Below are 17,815 nucleotides of genomic sequence, written 5' to 3' on the forward strand. Positions count from 1 at the left end.
TTCTGCGGGAATAAAAAAATCCGCGAGAATATTTAGTATTGGTCTGATTTTATTTCGACTATGACTATGCCCCATATTTGATCGGATGCTTATGATTTTAGTTAAGTGATTTTCAATTTTAAAACAATTTTTTGTAGCAACAAAATATGTATGTATCTATGAAATCCTAGTTAGAGTACCGTCAATACTGCTTTGCCTTGCCGGGCCCCCAAAAACCTTCCGGGCCCGGGGCAATTGCCTGGCTGCCCCCCCCCCCCTCTCCATGGCCCTGATTGTAGGCAATATTAAGCTTCTTTTTACTCACAGCGTCACAGTTGGAAAAAATCTCACAGTCGTGGAGGAGCGTAGGTATTAAGTACTCTTTGGATAAAAGTAGTCGAATATGTAGTGGAGTGAAATACTGTGTCAACCACAATGTACGGAGCATACCGTACACTTTTCCTACGGTACTAAAGATATGCAACCCAATTCTAAACGAAAATTCCGTGCGACTTTTTTCCCTTCTCCCATTCCTCGTATTCTAAATAAAAATTCCTTGTGAGTTTTTTCACTTCTCCCTTTCCTCCTATTCTGAACAATGTTCGAAAAAGCGGAAACCTGTTACGGGAGAAAAGTAGGTATTCAGACCAATTCTAAATATTCTCGCGGAATTTTGTTCTCGCGGATTTTTTTATTCCCGCGGAAAAATTCCTCCAATTCTGTTCTCCTAGGGGGAACAATAATTGGGGAACAGGAATTTCGAATTTTCGAAGTCAGCTGTTTTGTCAATTGAAATTTCGTTGCACATTTCTTATTTTGTTTAAAAGATTGAAAAGTTTAATTATTGTTGCAAATTTGTTGGAAATTAAGAAATAAAATATAAACAATGCACAGTATTAATTGCATTTCATGTGGTATTCACTGAAATTAATAATGAATTGGTGCCACAGCAACATCAACAGCGGAACATAAGAAGAAGACGGCCGCATAACACAAATCTGCCGGAGTTGCCGGCTTTCGTTCAGCAAAGCAATTTTCTGGCGGCCAAGTTGAGTTGAATTCCTACTTCTTCATATGCCAAAATCTATTTAAGCCTTATTAAAAAATCCTTGCACAATTTCTGGATGGCTGCATCAAATATGTATACCAAGAGCTCTACCGTTGCTTATGATATACTTTTCGACTTAAAATAAATATTGTGGTTGTTGTTGTTGTTGTATTAACAGTGAGAATATTGGGGTATAATGTAAATACATATTTTAGCACAAGTTTGTACAAATAAGTGTTCTTTCTTAAAAGAACCAATTTCCTTTAACTATTTTGATGCATTCCCTTTAATTTAACTAGTGAAAAAACTCCTATGAAATGGCAGAGAAATCTCCCTCTCCCTCACATTCATAATACCTACTTTTCTCCCATAACCGGTTTCCGCTTTTTCGAACATTGTTCAGAATAGGAGGAAAGGGAGAAGTGAAAAAACTCACAAGGAATTTTTATTTAGAATACGAGGAATGGGAGAAGGGAAAAAACTCGCACGGAATTTTCGTTTAGAATTGGGCTGATTATGAATGTGAGGGAGAGGGAGATTTTTCTGCCATTTCATAGGAGTTTTTTCACTTGTTAAATTAAAGGGAATGCATCGAAATAGTTAAAGGAATTTGGTTCTTTTAAGAAAGGACACTTATTTGTACAAATTTGTGCTAAAATATTTATTTACATTCTACCACAATATTCTCACTGTTAATACAACAACAACAACAACCACAATATTCTTTATTTTAAGTCGAAAAGTATATCATAAGCAACGGAAGAGCTGTTCGTATATTTGATACAGCCATCCAGAAATTGCGAAAGGATTTTTTAAGAAGGCTTAAATAGATTTTGGAATATGAATTTGCTTTGCAGAATGAATGCAGGCAATTCCGGCGGATTTGTGTTATCCCGCCGGTCTTCTTCTTATGCTCCTCTGTTGATGTTGCTGTGGCACCAATTCATTACTCATTTCAGTGAATACCACATGAAATGAAATAATGTGCATTGTTAATACCTTATTTCTTAATTTCAAACAAATTCGCAACAATAATTAAACTTTTAATTTTCTTTAAACAAAATAATAGGATGCGCTCAACGACCTTCGAAAGAAAAGGCAGTATGGCTATCGGCCTGTACTCTTTGTTTTGTTTGAGAATAGAGATAACTTTAACAGCTTTCCAACATTTTGGAAAGACAGAGGTGATTAGGATAGAGTTTATTAAATAGATTATATGGGGCAGGATTACGGTAGAATAATTTTCCCAAATTTTGCACAAATTCCGTCTAAACCCATAGCGTTGGACTTCACAGAAAGTAGGGCTTTCACAACATCACAGTCATCGACATGAACAAACTCGAGGGGACTTGCATCAACATTTACACAATCACAGTATTTGTCAATACATACATTAGCAACCGTGGAAGGTAACTTTAAAAAACTATGATTGATATCGGGGAGACAGAGAGATTGGCTTTAGATTTGCCAATTCCAATTTTCTTGATCGTATTCCAAGTTTCTTTTGAATTTAAAGCGGTGCTGAACTTATTTTTGTAGAAATGTGCTTTAGCCGATCTTGAGGGCTTTATTGGCAGTGAGTGGTGCAGCTTTGAAGCGCATGTGCATTTCCAAAGTTCTGTATCTTTTCCACCGAGAGTAAGTTAGGTTATGGAAGTGAATAAGATGCTTAATACTCGCGTCAAACCATGGATTGCTATTGTTTTTCGTCACCTTAAGTTGCGTAGGAACGTGGTCGTCGAAGAGCTTACTTATGCTGTTTGAAGGAAGTTAATTTGCCCATCCACGGATGCCATCGGTCGAATCATTCTCCAGTCGTCTGACTCCACTGCTTCAGCAAGTGAACTATAATTTATACTTTTAAAGTCAGGATATGTAAACGAGCTCGGTGTAAACAACGTTTGAAAGTTGTAAGTAATGAATAGGTCGTGTTTAGAAAAATTGGGAACAGACAGCTGATCGTAAAGAAGTACTTTCTCTGAGTCGTTTACAAAGAATAGGTCTGGCAGCGAGGAACTAGTGTTGGTAAAATGTGTTGGTACCGTAATGTTAGCAGGGAAGAGTCCCAGAGATTCCATACTTAGCTTAAGACTTGAATCTACGAGCAGGTTGCTGTTGAAGTCACCAGCTCGAACTATATATAATTTATTTCTTTATTTCAGTCTATGGCATTTGAAGCCCTTACAGACTAGATAACAATGTTGAATTAAAATTAGATAATTATTTAATAGTATAGTACATAAGTTGAGTATACACAATAAAACTTACATGCTATAACGAGATTGACCCGTACATTTATCTGTTTGAAAAGATATCAGTAAGTATAGTTTTAAAAGTAAACTTAGAAAGAGCAAAATCAATAGCTGAAGAATCAGAGATGCGATTAAAGTCGGTCATAGCTCTAAGCAAAGGTGCGTTTGAGGCATAGAGGGTTCGGACACAATCCGTATAGAAAATCGGTATATTGCGAAGAGGCCTTATAGGGATATGGAATTGGAGACTCCTGAGGAGACAAGGTGCATCAACTACACCATTAATGATGTCATAAACAAACGTGAGCGATAGGACAGTTCTTCTGCATTCCAGGGACTCTAATTTGATAAATGAGAATCGGTTCAGAAAAGTTCATCGAGCGCAGCGCGAACCGAACAAACGCTTTCTGCACACGTTCAAGCCTAACAATATGGCATTCATGATACGGCCTCCAAATAAAACAGGCATATTCCAGCTTCGAACGAACTAGTGCAGTGAACAATAACTTGAGGGTGTAGGGATCCGTGAAGTCTGTGCAGGAACGCCTAATAAAAGCCAGAAGTGAATACGCTTTAGCAATAGTAGAATTTATATGAGTCGTGAAAGAAAATTTCGAATCGAAGACAACCCCCAAGTCCTTTATCTCGTTAAGAGTTGAGAGGTGGGTATATCAACATTCAAGTTGATATTTTAAAAAAATCTTTTATTTTGATTTTAAGTATAAAAATTTATTTTTGTTTATTTTTGAGTTTAGATATTTTCCAACTAATTAGAATTTTCTTTTTTTGAAGTTATTCAAAATTTTAAGTTAACACGAAAACTCAATTAAAATTATTTTAAAAATTAAAGTAAAGAGTACAAAGTAGTTAACACTATATTTACTCCCCCTCCAAGAAAATTTGAAACAAACAAATTATTAATTAATATTAAATGTAACCTTTTTTTGTTTTTTGTTGTTTAATGTATTTGTATTTAAATTAGTGTTAATAAGTATGTTTGCTGGTTTAAGTAAATCAATTGAAATATTTTTAATAGTATTATTGTATTGAATTGTAAATGTTTTATGTTTCTTAGATATAACTTTAAAAGGTCCTTCATAAGGTGATTCTAAATTAGATTTACGAAGAACTTTAACAAAAACATACTCACAATTTTCTAATTGTTTAGGAACGAAAACATTTTCTTTGTTATGATGAAAAACTTTAGAACGAACAAGTGAAAAATATTCTCTTATTTTATGAAGAGCGTCATTAGAAAAATCATGTTCTTTATTACTATTTGAAATAATTAATTCACCAGGTATTCTAAGTGTTTTGCCATAAACAAGTTCAGCAGATGAACATTTTAAATCTTCTTTAATAGAAGTTCGTAAACCAAGTAGAATGAATGGTAAAATGTCAGACCAATGAACCGAGTCGTTTGATGCTATAATTGCTGCTTTTAAAGTTCGATGAAATCTCTCTATCATGCCATTTGCTTGGGGATGGTAAGGAGATGTATGAATTTTATGAGAACCTAAAAGTTTAGTTAATTCTGTAAAAAATTTTGAGGTGAATTGTGAACCTTGATCTACTGTAATATTTAATGGTATACCAAATCGTGGTATATAATTTTGAATAAAAGTTTTTACTATAGTATTTGTTGAAATATCTTTAAGCGGATAAGCTTCAGGCCAACGTGAAAATCTGTCAATAATTGTTAAAATATAATAATTTCCATTTGAAACTGGAAGAGGTCCAACAATATCCATATGAATATGTTCAAAACGGCCTGATGGTATTTGAATTTTTTGGATAGGAGATTTAGTATGTCTTGAAATTTTGGATTTTTGACAATTGATGCAAGATGAAGTCCAATCGTTAATCTCTTTACGCATGTTAGGCCAATAATATTTATTTTGAATTAATTTTCTAGTTGTTCTTATACTTGGATGAGATAATGAGTGAATTTTGTCAAATATAATTCTTCTCATAGAATGTGGAACATAAGGTCGAAAAGGTTGTAGAGAAACATCACACCATATATTTAAATTAATAATTGGAATATGAATTTCCTTTAAATTATTTTTAGAATTTTGATCAGAAATGGTTTTTTGTATCAGTTTGTTGTTCTTTATATAAAGTTTCTAAATTTATATCTTGAGTTGAAATTGCATTTATTTCTGGAATACGGGAAAGTGTGTCGGCAACTATGTTGTCTTTTCCACGTATATATTGAATATCATTTGTAAATTGAGCAATATATTCAAGATGACGTAGTTGACGAGGAGATCTATCTACTTTAGAATTTAGAACATGAATTAAAGGTTTATGATCAGTATAAATTGTAAAAGTTCTACCTTCAAGAAAATGTTTAAAATGTTTAATTGAATTATAAATTGCCAAAAGTTCACGATCAAATGTTGAATATTTAGTTTCTGTTGTAGTTAATTTTCTTGAAAAATAAGCTAAGGGTTCTAGTATATTATTGCTAGTTTGTAGAAGAACTGCTCCAATAGCAACATTTGATGCATCTACTGCTAATGATAAAGTACCATTTTTGTCGAAATGTGTAAGTAAAGTATTTTTAGCAAAAAGTTTTTTAACATTTTCGAAAGCTGTTGTGGTTTCATTTGTCCAATTTAATTGTTTGAGTTTGTTTTTAATTGCATGTGTTAACATTTCATGCAGAGGACTAAGTTCTGTTGCTAACATTTTAATATATCTGTGATAGTAATTTATCATACCTAAAAATTTTTGTAATTTATTTATAGAAATTGGTTTTTCAAAATTTGTTATGATTTCAATTCTATCTAAAGATGGTTTAATACCTTCGCCAGAAATTTCGTAACTTAAGAAATTTAATTTATTTACACCGAGAGTACATTTTGAAGGTTTAATATTTAAATTATATTCTTCAAGTCTTTTGAAAACTGATTTTAAATGATTTATATGTTGATCTTCATTATCACTGGCAATAAGAATGTCATCAATGTATGTAAATACAAAATCGAAATCAGAAAATACTTCATTAATAAAGCGTTGGAAAGTTTGAGCACTGTTTCGTAAACCGAAAGGCATTCTTACGAATTCAAACATTCCAAAAGGGGTAGTTATTGCAGTTTTATGAATGTCTTCTTCTGCCATTGGAATTTGGTGGTAAGCACGCACAAGATCAATTTTGGAAAAAAATTGTTTGTTTTTTAAATCAATTGTTAAATCGTGAATATGTGGTAAAGGATACCGATCTGGTGTAGTAATAAAATTAAGTCTTCGATAGTCTCCGCAAGGTCTCCAATCGTTTGGTTCTTTTTTAGGAACGAGATGAAGTGGAGATGCAATAGGAGAATTTGAGGGTCTGCATATACCCGTTTTAACTAAAAATTCAAATTCAGCTTTAGCAATTTTAAGTTTGATTGGATCAAGACGTCTGGGTTTCGAAAATGGTAAAATACCTTTTGTTTCTATCCTGTGAACCGTATGGTGTTTAACTTTTTTAGTATAATCTGGTTCACAGGTAATAGACGGAAATTCATTAAGTAATTTTGAAAACTTATTTTCGACAATAGGAATTTTGAGTGAGAAAATATCAGAAAATCCAGAAGATCCAGCAACTTTAATTTTTGTAGTAGAATCAATTATTTCTTTATTTTTAATATTGACAATAATTCCGAATTTTTCTAAAAAGTTTGCTCCTAAAATTGGTGTATCAATATTCGCAATAATGAATGGAAATTCAAAATCTCTTCTTAAACCTAAATCAATTTTAAGTAGTTTTGTACCGAAAGTTTCAATTGAAGAACCGTTTGCTGCAGTCAAAGTAAGATCCGAATTTCTTTTATAAATTTTAAATTTAGAAAAAGGAATAAATGATACAACTGCGCCGGTATCGATAAGAAAATTAAGTTTATTGAATTTATCAAATATGAATAGGCGACGAGTAGGTTTAATAATAGTTCCATTATCCGTCACCGTCATAATGGATCGTTTCAGTTTAAATTTTGTTCGTAATTTGAATTATGATTTTGATTAAAATTGCATGGGGGTATACATTTGAGAGCGTTATTCTTAAATTTTTTGTGATACCAACAAATAGTTGTTTGTGAATTAAAATTACGATTGTTTGAAAAATTTCTTGATCCTGAAAAATTTCGAGATTTAGATCTATTTCTATCTTTAGATCTTGAACGGATTTGTAATTGATTAATATCATTAGAAATTTTATTTAAATTTTGAAAAATAGCCGTGGTTAATTCAGTTAAATTTTTAACGCATTGTTCTAAAATATTATTATTTATACTTGAGACTACAGGAGATTTGGAAGAATGAGGTTTATTGATTAAATCAAAAAGTTTGTCAGCTAAAATAATAATTTCATCTCTGTTTTGATTATTATTGGAAGTCAAATGAATTTGTATTTCTTGTGGTAATTTATGAATCCACAATTTAAAGAGTAATTCTTGACTAACTATGGAGTCAGAACCTATAAGTGATTTCATAAATCTGAATAATTCAGATGGTGAACGATCACCAAGTTCAGTTTTTGAAAACAATTGTTCTAATCGTTTTTCTTCGCTAAGAGAAAATCTTTCACATAGAATTTTTTTGATTGTATCATATTTATTAAAAAGAGGAGGAGGGTTAATAACATCTAAAATTTTAGATATAGTATCTCGTTGAAGAGTAATTAGAATATTTTGAAATTTTAAATTATCATCATTGATATTGTTAATTTCAAATTGTCCTTCAACAAGCAAAAACCAGGCATCAGGACAATCTTGTCAAAATTGTGGTAATTTAATAGATTTAGTAGAAGAAAAATTTGTAAAGTTATCTTGTGTTGAAGTATTTTGTGTTGTATTAGAGATGTTGTTTTGTGTTGTATTAATGTTAGAATTTTGAGTTATATTGTGAGTCATTGTGTTATTTGTATAGTTGTTGTTTTGATTTTCCGAATTTGTAAAATTACGGGTTCGTATTGGTGAACGTAGAACCATATGAAAAAAAAAAAAAAAATTAAATGAAAAATTTGAAAATTAGAAAATATTAAAGAATATTTTTTGGAAAGGGAGTTAATTTAAATAAAATATTTATTTTTATATAAAAAAAAAAAATAAATTTAAATAATTTATATTAAAATTGTTAAAATATAAAAATATCTTAAAATAAATTTGAAAATTTAAAAGGTTTAAAATTTTAATTTAAATTATAATTGAAAAATTTTTAATTTAATATTAAAATAAAAATTAAACTTACATAAAATTAAATTTAATAAAAAAATATTAAAATTAATAAGTAGTTGATTGATGATTTTAGAGATTTTGAGGGAATAAATGGCGTTTTTTGGACGTGATAAAAATTAAATTCATTGCTGTTGCTGTTTATGCAATGGCTTTGTTGTTTTCTTTATAAATCTCATCATTTTCATCGTGATGTCTTATACTTTAAATCCGTTCTTGTGTGTATTTTGCGTAAAATTGTTGTAATAGCTCTTGTTGTAGTGAAGTGGAAAACTTAACCATTGTTTTAAGCGTAGTATGTTGTTTTTTAGAGTTCTTTATTAATTAACGATTCGTAGAAAAATTTTATTTTTATTTATGTTGCATAAAATTTATAGTATGTCTACTAGTAAATTTCTGCTATAAGTACTTTATGTTTTTATTTGATTGTCCGCACTTATTTTTTGTTTTTGTTTCGTATATAGAATTTACAGCGACTGTTATATGCAATTTGCACAAAATATTGTTTATTAATTGAAGTATATTTAAGTTTCATTTTTTTTTTATCGATGTGCGATTTACAATTATGGTACTATGATTTTACTTTTTAATTTTTTATTGTTTCTTTAAAAGTTTTAACAGTTGGTTAAACTATTTTGTTCATCAAATCTGCTAAAATTTGGTTTCCGTTTTCGGGTGTTTCCACACAGTCACATCTACGAATGTCTATGGACTTTCACTTATTTTCACAATAGTAAATGTTTTAGGCACTTTCAAAACGAAATACTTTTAAAGTTAATTATAGCTTCGTATTATAATCACTAAATTCATAATTTTTTGTTTCTGTTTTCAAGTGTTGATTCTCAAATAATTTTTGTTTTTTGTTGATGCCGAATGTATTTCCAAATTGGATTTTAAGTAAACAAACTGATACAAACGTTTAGTCTGTTTCGCACAACTATTTAAGTCGTTGTAAATATGACGGAGTAGTTACTTTAAAATTGCGAAATTTTTTGTTCAAAAATCATTTATCATAAGCACGAGGTATTATATATACAAGCACGGACAGATATAGATTCAGATAATAAATGTATTTTAATTAAAAATTAGCGAATGGAAATTTTCGTAATCATTACAGTCATTAATGAAATAAAATATTTGCGCAGGATCGTTGGTAGGATCGCCAATATATCAACATTCAAGTTGATATTTTAAAAAAATCTTTTATTTTGATTTTAAGTATAAAAATTTATTTTTGTTTATTTTTGAGTTTAGATATTTTCCAACTAATTAGAATTTTCTTTTTTTGAAGTTATTCAAAATTTTAAGTTAACACGAAAACTCAATTAAAATTATTTTAAAAATTAAAGTAAAGAGTACAAAGTAGTTAACACTATAGTGGGTACCATCGAGAGAGTAGGAAGTGGGAATGAGGCCACGTGATTTAGAAAAGCTTACAAGAAAGCATTTGCTAACATTTAGTGGCAAGTTATTGGCACGACACCAAACAGCAACGTTATCTAAATCAGATTGTATTTTACTCACGTCGTCTGAGTTTGCGATGGTATTAAAAATCTTTAGGTCATCAGCGTATAATAGAAAATTAGAGTGCTGGAGGCAGGTGGAAATATCGTTTATAAAAATTACAAAAAGTAATGGGCCAAGTATGGCACCCCGGAGGTGGCTGTGAATGTGTTTGAAGAGTTATTGTCAATAACCACAACACAGCTACGCTGGTGGAGGTATGATTTAATTCATGATAAAAACATCGAGTGGAAGCCCACGCGAGTCAATTTAGAAATCAGTATATAATGATTAACTTTATCAAATGCTTTTGAGAAGTCGGTGTACACAGTATCAACTTGACAACGGTCATTAAAAGAAGATATGCAAAAATCAGAGAAGATAGATAGGTTTGTTACAGTGGATCTACCGGCCACAAAACCATGCTGATTTTCAGTGATTAGAGGTTTAACAGCAAAGTACATTTTTTGTTTCACAATGTACTCGAATAATTTTGAAACAGATGATAATTTTGCAATGGGCCTATAATTCGCGACATTGTTCTTGCTACCACACTTGAAAATAGGGCTGATGAAGGTTATCTTCCACGCATCAATAAATTCGCCGCACTCTAAAGATTTGTTGAAAATTAAAAGGAGGGGAAATGCCAGAGCCAAACAATTTTTCAAAAGATAAGACGATAAGGCGTCAATATCAGTATGGGTAGATGATTTAATATTCTGGGTTCCATCGACCATATCTTCAATTGATAGAGTGAGCGCACCAAAGTTAATGGGACTGTCAACCACAGTGGGCAACTCCTGCGGGTCTTCCGGTGGTGTCACGAAATTGGAGCAGAAGAAGGCTGCAAAAAGTTTGGCCGCTTCAGCTGTTGATGAAGCATGCTCAGAATTATAGATGACTGAGGCAGGGATACTGGAGCATCATTTTTTGGACTTTACATAAGTCCAGAATGCCCTAGGGTTTTCCTTAATGTCGGATTCAAAATTACGAACATAGTTACCATGGAGCCTCTTGCCTAACGCTTTGAACGATTTGGAATAACGCAGGTATTTTTCTTTATACGCCATTAGCTTAGTAGCCTTGCACTTTTTGTAAAACCTATTCCTCTGATTATTAAGCCTCTTTAGTTTTCTAGTATACCATGGTATTCTGTAACACCGCTTCATTTTCTAAGGTATATTGTTTATGCAGATTTGATTTACAACGTTTTTAAATAAACTGAAGCATCGAGCAAGATCACATCCCCATAACAGGGCTTCCCAATCAACGGAAGAAACTTCCTGATATATACAGTCATAATTTCCACGTCTAAATGAAAAAGTAGGATCCTCATTCAGAGTTCCAATACTTTCGAAGTTATAGAATTCTACTTCGAGGATAAGCGGAATGTGGTGCAAACCAGAGCACGACAACGGTTCCAGGCATTCGGTGACCGTACAGCTAAAATTATCATTAAGAAAGACAAGATCAAGAATTCTCGACAGTTGATTGGTGAAGCAGTTGATCTGAGAAAGACTAACACTTGAGAAACTGTCAATAAGGTAAATCTCAGACGTGGTGTTTACATTGTTCGGAACTAATGAGTAGTTATTATCGACGTAAGACCATTCAATATTAGGTAAATTAAAGTCACCCAATATGCAAAAGTTACCACTATCACAAGAACGAACTAAATCAGTAATATTATCTATATGAGAGTTATAAAGTGAGTCTAGACTAGACGGTGGAATGTATGTATACAAATTTCAGAGATGCCGCGAACTGAGACACACAGTTGGTCCAAAAGCGAGTCTTGATCCTTCAGCTCCACAAGCGACGAGTTGATATGCCGGCGTATGGCAATTAAAACTCCCCCGCCTCTAGAGAGTCCAGTTTTGGAAAAATCGCGATCCTTGCGATAAACAGTGTACAGATTAGAGTCAAAAAACTCAGCATCAAGGAACTCAGGATTTAGCCATGTTTCAATAAGAACGAACACGTCATAGTCCACAAGCGAACTCATATTGTACATTACGTTAGACTTAGTTCGCATTCCGGAGACATTTTGAAAGTAGACACTCAATTGCTTTTGGGTGCCATTTATGGAAATATTATCAACTCCTTGACCTTTTGAACAGGACGGTAGACAGCTATCAAGGTATGTGCTGCTCTCACAGCACAGGACTCTTAGTTTTTTGACGTATTGACATGCTTTTTAGAGTATACATGAACCACAGAATGAGTCGGCCAAAAGGAAGTATTCAGTACCTTATCAAAATATTTATCAGGAACCGATATTTTGAAGGAAGATATATCTCTCGCATATTTAAGAGTAAACTTGAAGACATTGATGCCTCTATTTTCAACTCCAAGCTTAGTGCAGATATAATTAGAAAATTCTTCTTCCGATAGTGATTTAATTTATTTAAGGCTGTGTTGAAATGGAGGCCAAATGATTAAGATCCTGGCCCAAAATGCCAGCAGCAGTTATGCCAATGATGTTTGCAGAGTCTATTCGTCGGGACGCAGCTGGAGTGACAGGGCAGCCGTCAGTAGAAACAGCAGCAGGCCCTGCAGACGGAGCAGCAGAAATAGATTCAACCGTATTAGTAGAATGGTTAATTGACAGCGCACTACTGATCGCGGCAGTATTAGTATTGTCTGTATTTGTAGCAGCATTAATTTTAGGATCGGTGTTAACAGGTTTATTAGCAGGAGTGGTAACCAGATGTGGAGTAGGGAGTGTGTGAGGTACTGGACAAAGGCGAGAATGCCAAGAAATCGACATCTGCAGAGCGAAAACTATCACAATTAATATTATGATTGCTTTTAGCACTAAAAGTACGAGAGCTAACTACATCTGTCTTTGGGGCATTTATTTCTGCGGCTAATAAAGCCGTATTAATATTATTTTCGTGTTGTTTTGCTCTTTTTTGGTGTTTTTTGTTATTTTTTGCACGATTATTGTCAGTCACATTACTTTTATTGGTTTCGTTGTTGTAATGCAACGGCACTATGTTCATATCAGCTTTCAGAGTATCAATTTGCGCGACCTGAAGGTTTAATGTGGCCACATAAATCGTTCCCGAGATGGTCGGGCTAGCACCTTAATGGTGCTGTGGTACCGGAGCGTACCGGATCTGTATCCGGCAAAGGACCATCACATCGATAACACTCCTCAAAGCCTTCGGGGAGCAACCTTATCGCTACAACAACAACAACAGCTTATCACCCTTTGATGAAAAAACTTCAATGAACACAAATTCTACAGAATCACCAGTACAAGAACTACACCGTAATTTACAGGACAAACTAATTTTAACATATATAGCGACACCACCACCATGACCACTTCTGTCAGCTCTAACAAGTTTGACTTTTTACTTAAAGTCGATAGCTATTTAGTTTAACTATCTAATCGTTATGGCCTGAAGAAAACCAGGTTTCGGAGAAGCAGATAATATCTATATCGGAGACCTCGCAAAGATATCTTAACTCATCAAGTTTTCTATAGAAGCTTTGCGGGTTGATGTGTATGTTTATACCTTTAGCACGCCTGCTAAGTATGCGCAGCAACGTTCGAGAGCAGTCCTTGAAACTCGGGGACTTATAATAATTTGGCAATAAGCTTTGCACTATTTATGATTAAATACAATGTGCTATGGCATATGAAGGTGAAAGAAGAAAAGTGACAGAAACAAGAGAAATAACTTATACATAATATACTAAATACACTAAATACGTGGAATGATCTACGAGCAATCTAGTAGCCCGTTCTGTGCATTAGTAGATCGATTAATGCATTCGTCTTGAAACGAGCTACCATTATCTGGAGTTGAATTCTCAAGGTCCTTGAGTGACTCAAAACAAGGGATTGTTTCAGAGTTATCGTTGGCTTTACGCTTTATGTGAACTATGCCCCTGATTGTGAACACAGCGGCTATTTTTTCCTTCTTTTAAAGCGGATCGCTGCCTTGAATATTTCGTAATTCCGTTTCGTCAGCGATGCATTAAATAAAACGGAGCTTCGGAGTTTATACCCAGCCCATGTAGAGCAATTCAAAAAAAAAAAAAAAGTAAATTTAATGGACAAAAGCTTTTAAATGGTACCGGACCTGTAGTAAGTCATTAATGAACAAGGTTAAAATTACTGGCCCAAATGGACGGGGACTATAAGTCGTCCCTGTTCCAGACTTTTACCCATATTTTTTATATTAGTAAATAAAATGATGGTAATTCTTTACTTTAGCTCACCATGCTAAAACTGGTCCAAAAATATCGAGAGGGGTGTCAGAAGACGGGTTTTGGCCCAGGACCACGAATCCGAAAGCGGAAATTAAAAATTTTATTTGTCAAAAGATATTTCCAAATAACCGAAAAATGACCCCGGGAGAGCTCCGAAATCGGGGGTGTGATCCATAGTATTTTTGCGCAGACCACCTTTCTGCATTGGCGGCGCGATTATAAGAAATTATCCTGGGTGGGTCCATCACCTGTTTGGAGACCAAAACTATATCCGGGCAAAATACTTTTACAGTTTTTTTTGTGGGTACACAAAATCAACAAAATACAACTACATGAAAATTTTCAATTTTGTTTGCAAATATCTCTGGATATCTGTGGAAAGAAATAAAATTTTCCATTTCCGCTTTCATGGTCCTGGGTCTAAAGCGCGTCTTTTGACACCTGTCCCGATATTTTTGAACGAGTTTTAGCAGTTGTGAGCCTTCGGATTATTAATACTGATGTCAAGACGCGTCGTTTAACACCTCTCTCGATTACCTGTATTAGCAGTCGACCCCTCAACTAGACTATTACCAAAAAGATATTAACGAAAAACCGAAAAAAGACCCGCGGGTACCTGCGAAACCGGGGGTGGGATCCATAGTATTTTTGCGCAGAACACCAACTTGCGTTGGCGGCCTTCGGCCGCGCTTATAAAAAAAATAACCCTGGGCTACGCCATGCCAAGTCCGGGTGTGTGGTATAACCGTGGCTACCGCCACAGTGATGCACAATTTTTTTTGTAGGCACAACACAACAACAACCACATGAAAATCGCAAACTTCAACTGCAAATATCTCCGGGCAGATAAAATTTTTCGTTTCCGCATTCGGATTATAGTTCTCGAGATTAATACGCGTCTTTTGACACCAACTCTCGATATTTTTGGTAGCGTATTAGCAGTCGACCCCTCAACTAGAATTTTAGCAAATTTTGTTTGCATTTGCGAAATCTTATAAAGCTAGCCAACAAAAGCTGTGTACACCTACTATTTTGTCCATAGGTGTATGTTTCCGTGGATCATCTTCTGAGCCATCCGAATATATTTTGAATATTCTCTTCACTTTTACCAATCATTCTAACATTTAAATACAAAATTTTCACATGGTACCGACAATATGTCTTGCCTACATCAGCAGCGGTTAAAAATGCAAACCCAATTGTGTAATGAACCTCTTGTTCGCCGACACCTTCGATTTACTGCATATATTATTACCCTAAAGAAATTACTTGTGCACTTGCACTACTCACTACTATTGTACAACACAACCAATAAGCCAACTGCTTCAACATGGCCATCGGATGGTGGCACACAACGAAAAAATATCATCATAGTAGTTGAGGTATATAGCAACAAAATGCACAATAAAAGCCCAACTTACATTTCTAGAAAAACCACTTTTTCATAGAAATTGTTTTTTAGGTCGCCTTGGACTCATTTTTCGTTTTTTCCATCTACGTCACGCTCTCTTCTCTTTTTGTGTGCAGTGTATTGCTTCTTCGCGCAATTGTCTGGTTATTTTTTTTTCTCTTTGAATTTCTTGGCGCTTTTGCTTTTTCTTCAACAAATCCGCTGTCGATCAGTGACGGCGACTATATTCCATTGCGGTACAATCGTATATATACTTATATCCAAAGTTAAAAGCAAACACAAACAAGCACGTATGTAATCGTACTTGATTTTTCTACTCAAAACACCTTCCTTTCGCAATTTTCCAGTTTCGCCCAAGTGAATGTCTATTTCTTTGCAATTGTTTTTATATGGATTACAATTAAAACAAATTTTTAGCTTAATTTAAGATCTATAGTATTATAATAAATAATATCCCAATCAAACCAACCTTAGGAATTAAGTACGCACGAAATATTTCTGCCTCCCTTTGTTACACGAAATTTCATCTATATCTATGCGTACATGAAAATTTAATATGCATTTTTTGCTTTCACAGTTCCGCAGTTTATTTCAAGCATACCTTTTTCAATACTTTTTCTTTTTACGTCCACGCTGCTCTGCTCCTTTCTTCAAAGCTAGTTGGCTTGCTTTTTCTTTCGCCTTTCACGTTGTTCAAAAAAATGCACACCACACAATTTTTTCTTTCGACGTCACTTTTCTTCAAGATTTCGTATCGGCTATCTATACATTTCTTTTCCTCTTTCAACATTTACTTTTCGGTTGCTCTTCCACGATTAATTTACTAAAAAGGCGAACAATTTATAATACTATAATGTTTTCACAATGCAATAGAAAATAATTCCGCTTATTTTGCACAATTTGATTCCTTGATTAACTCAAGTAAAGATTAACAACAATCGCGCACGAACACCGCCTTTCTGCATCAACGAGAAAAACAAAATGAAAGTTATTCTTCTCTCCTTTTGATTAATCATGATTTTGCTGAGAACAGTTTTTCAGGGTTGCAATTTTCGTACGATATAAAACCCTAAATAGTTTTCTCCACATATTTAGAAATGAAAAATAGTTATTGAGTGCATACAAAACAAAAATACTTGAATAATAGCTGCGTTTTTTTACATCTATATACGTATACGCTTAAGCCGGAATCATTGGTGCCGTATGTCGTATCGCTGTATCCGTATCCCTAACGTAATCAGCTGTTTATCGTTACGACGGTAAACCAAAACCCAATTGGTTGGCTACGATTCGGTTACGACCTTAGCGGCACCAATAATCGATTGCATTGATTCTCATAAGGTTGGTCGAATCAGCTGTTATAAGGTTGCCGATACGGTTACCGATAAAGCACCAATGTCTCCAGCTTTAAAGTTTATATGGACTGATAAGCGTTAAACTTTATCTACTCTTTTGGAATTGCTGCGGGTAATAGTCTAGTTGAGGGGTCGACTGCTAATACGCTACCAAAAATATCGAGAGAGGTGTCCCCCAGCGGGTTAGGGGGGGTCAGAATATACCCGCGGTAGGTATGCCTGTCGTAAGAGGCGACTAAAATACTAGATTCAAGGGGCTGTGTAGCGCAACCCTGCAAGTTGCCAGCGCAACATATAGCTTCTCCAAACCCAATTGTCAACCTCACCTATCCGCGGCGAATCCTGTTTCACTAACAGACAAGGCTCTGGCGACCCTAAGCTCCTTATGGAACTTGGGGTTGGGGAGGGAGGGGATGGCCTGAAGGTTTAATGTGGCCACATAAATCGTTCCCGAGATGGTCGGGCCAGCACCTTAATGGTGCTGTGGTACCGGAGCGTACCGGATCTGTATCCGGCAAAGGACCATCACATCGATTACACTCCCCAAAGCCTTTGGGGAGCAACCTTATCGCTACAAAAACAACAACAACAACAGAGAGGTGTCAAACGACGCGTATTAATCTCGAGAACAATAATCCGATGGCGGAAAAGAAAAATTTTGTCTCTGTCCGGAGATATTTGCAGTTGAACTTGGCGATTTCCATGTGGTTGTTGTTGTGTTTGTACCCCCAAAAAAAGTGCGCATCACCGTGGCGGTAGCCACGGTTATACCACATACCCGGACTTGGCATGGCGTAGCCCAGGGTTATTTTTTATAAGCG

The 17,815-nt window shown here is 34.4% G+C and overlaps 2 protein-coding genes across 12 annotated transcripts in view; one reads left to right on the top strand and one right to left on the bottom strand.

The window, feature by feature from the left end:
• lolal (lola like) overlaps window positions 1-16,620 on the bottom strand; it is an 89,336-nt gene extending 72,716 nt beyond the window's left edge. Inside the window, exons 1-2 of one of the 2 annotated variants that reach the window (XM_067772703.1) lie at window positions 16,241-16,620; window positions 16,109-16,172 (exon numbers count right to left, since the gene is read on the bottom strand). The gene's annotated coding sequence lies outside the window, so the exon portion shown is untranslated. The remainder of the gene's footprint in view (window positions 1-16,108; window positions 16,173-16,240) is intronic. The other variant, XM_067772702.1, reaches the window with a different exon arrangement.
• Window positions 1-17,815, top strand: part of LOC137244139 (protein transport protein Sec24C-like) — a 625,388-nt gene that overhangs the window by 509,840 nt on the left and 97,733 nt on the right. The window lies entirely within an intron of this gene.

The sequence above is a fragment of the Eurosta solidaginis genome, chromosome 3 (genome assembly GCF_040869045.1).
Source record: "Eurosta solidaginis isolate ZX-2024a chromosome 3, ASM4086904v1, whole genome shotgun sequence".
NCBI classification, from domain to species: Eukaryota; Metazoa; Arthropoda; class Insecta; order Diptera; family Tephritidae; genus Eurosta; species Eurosta solidaginis.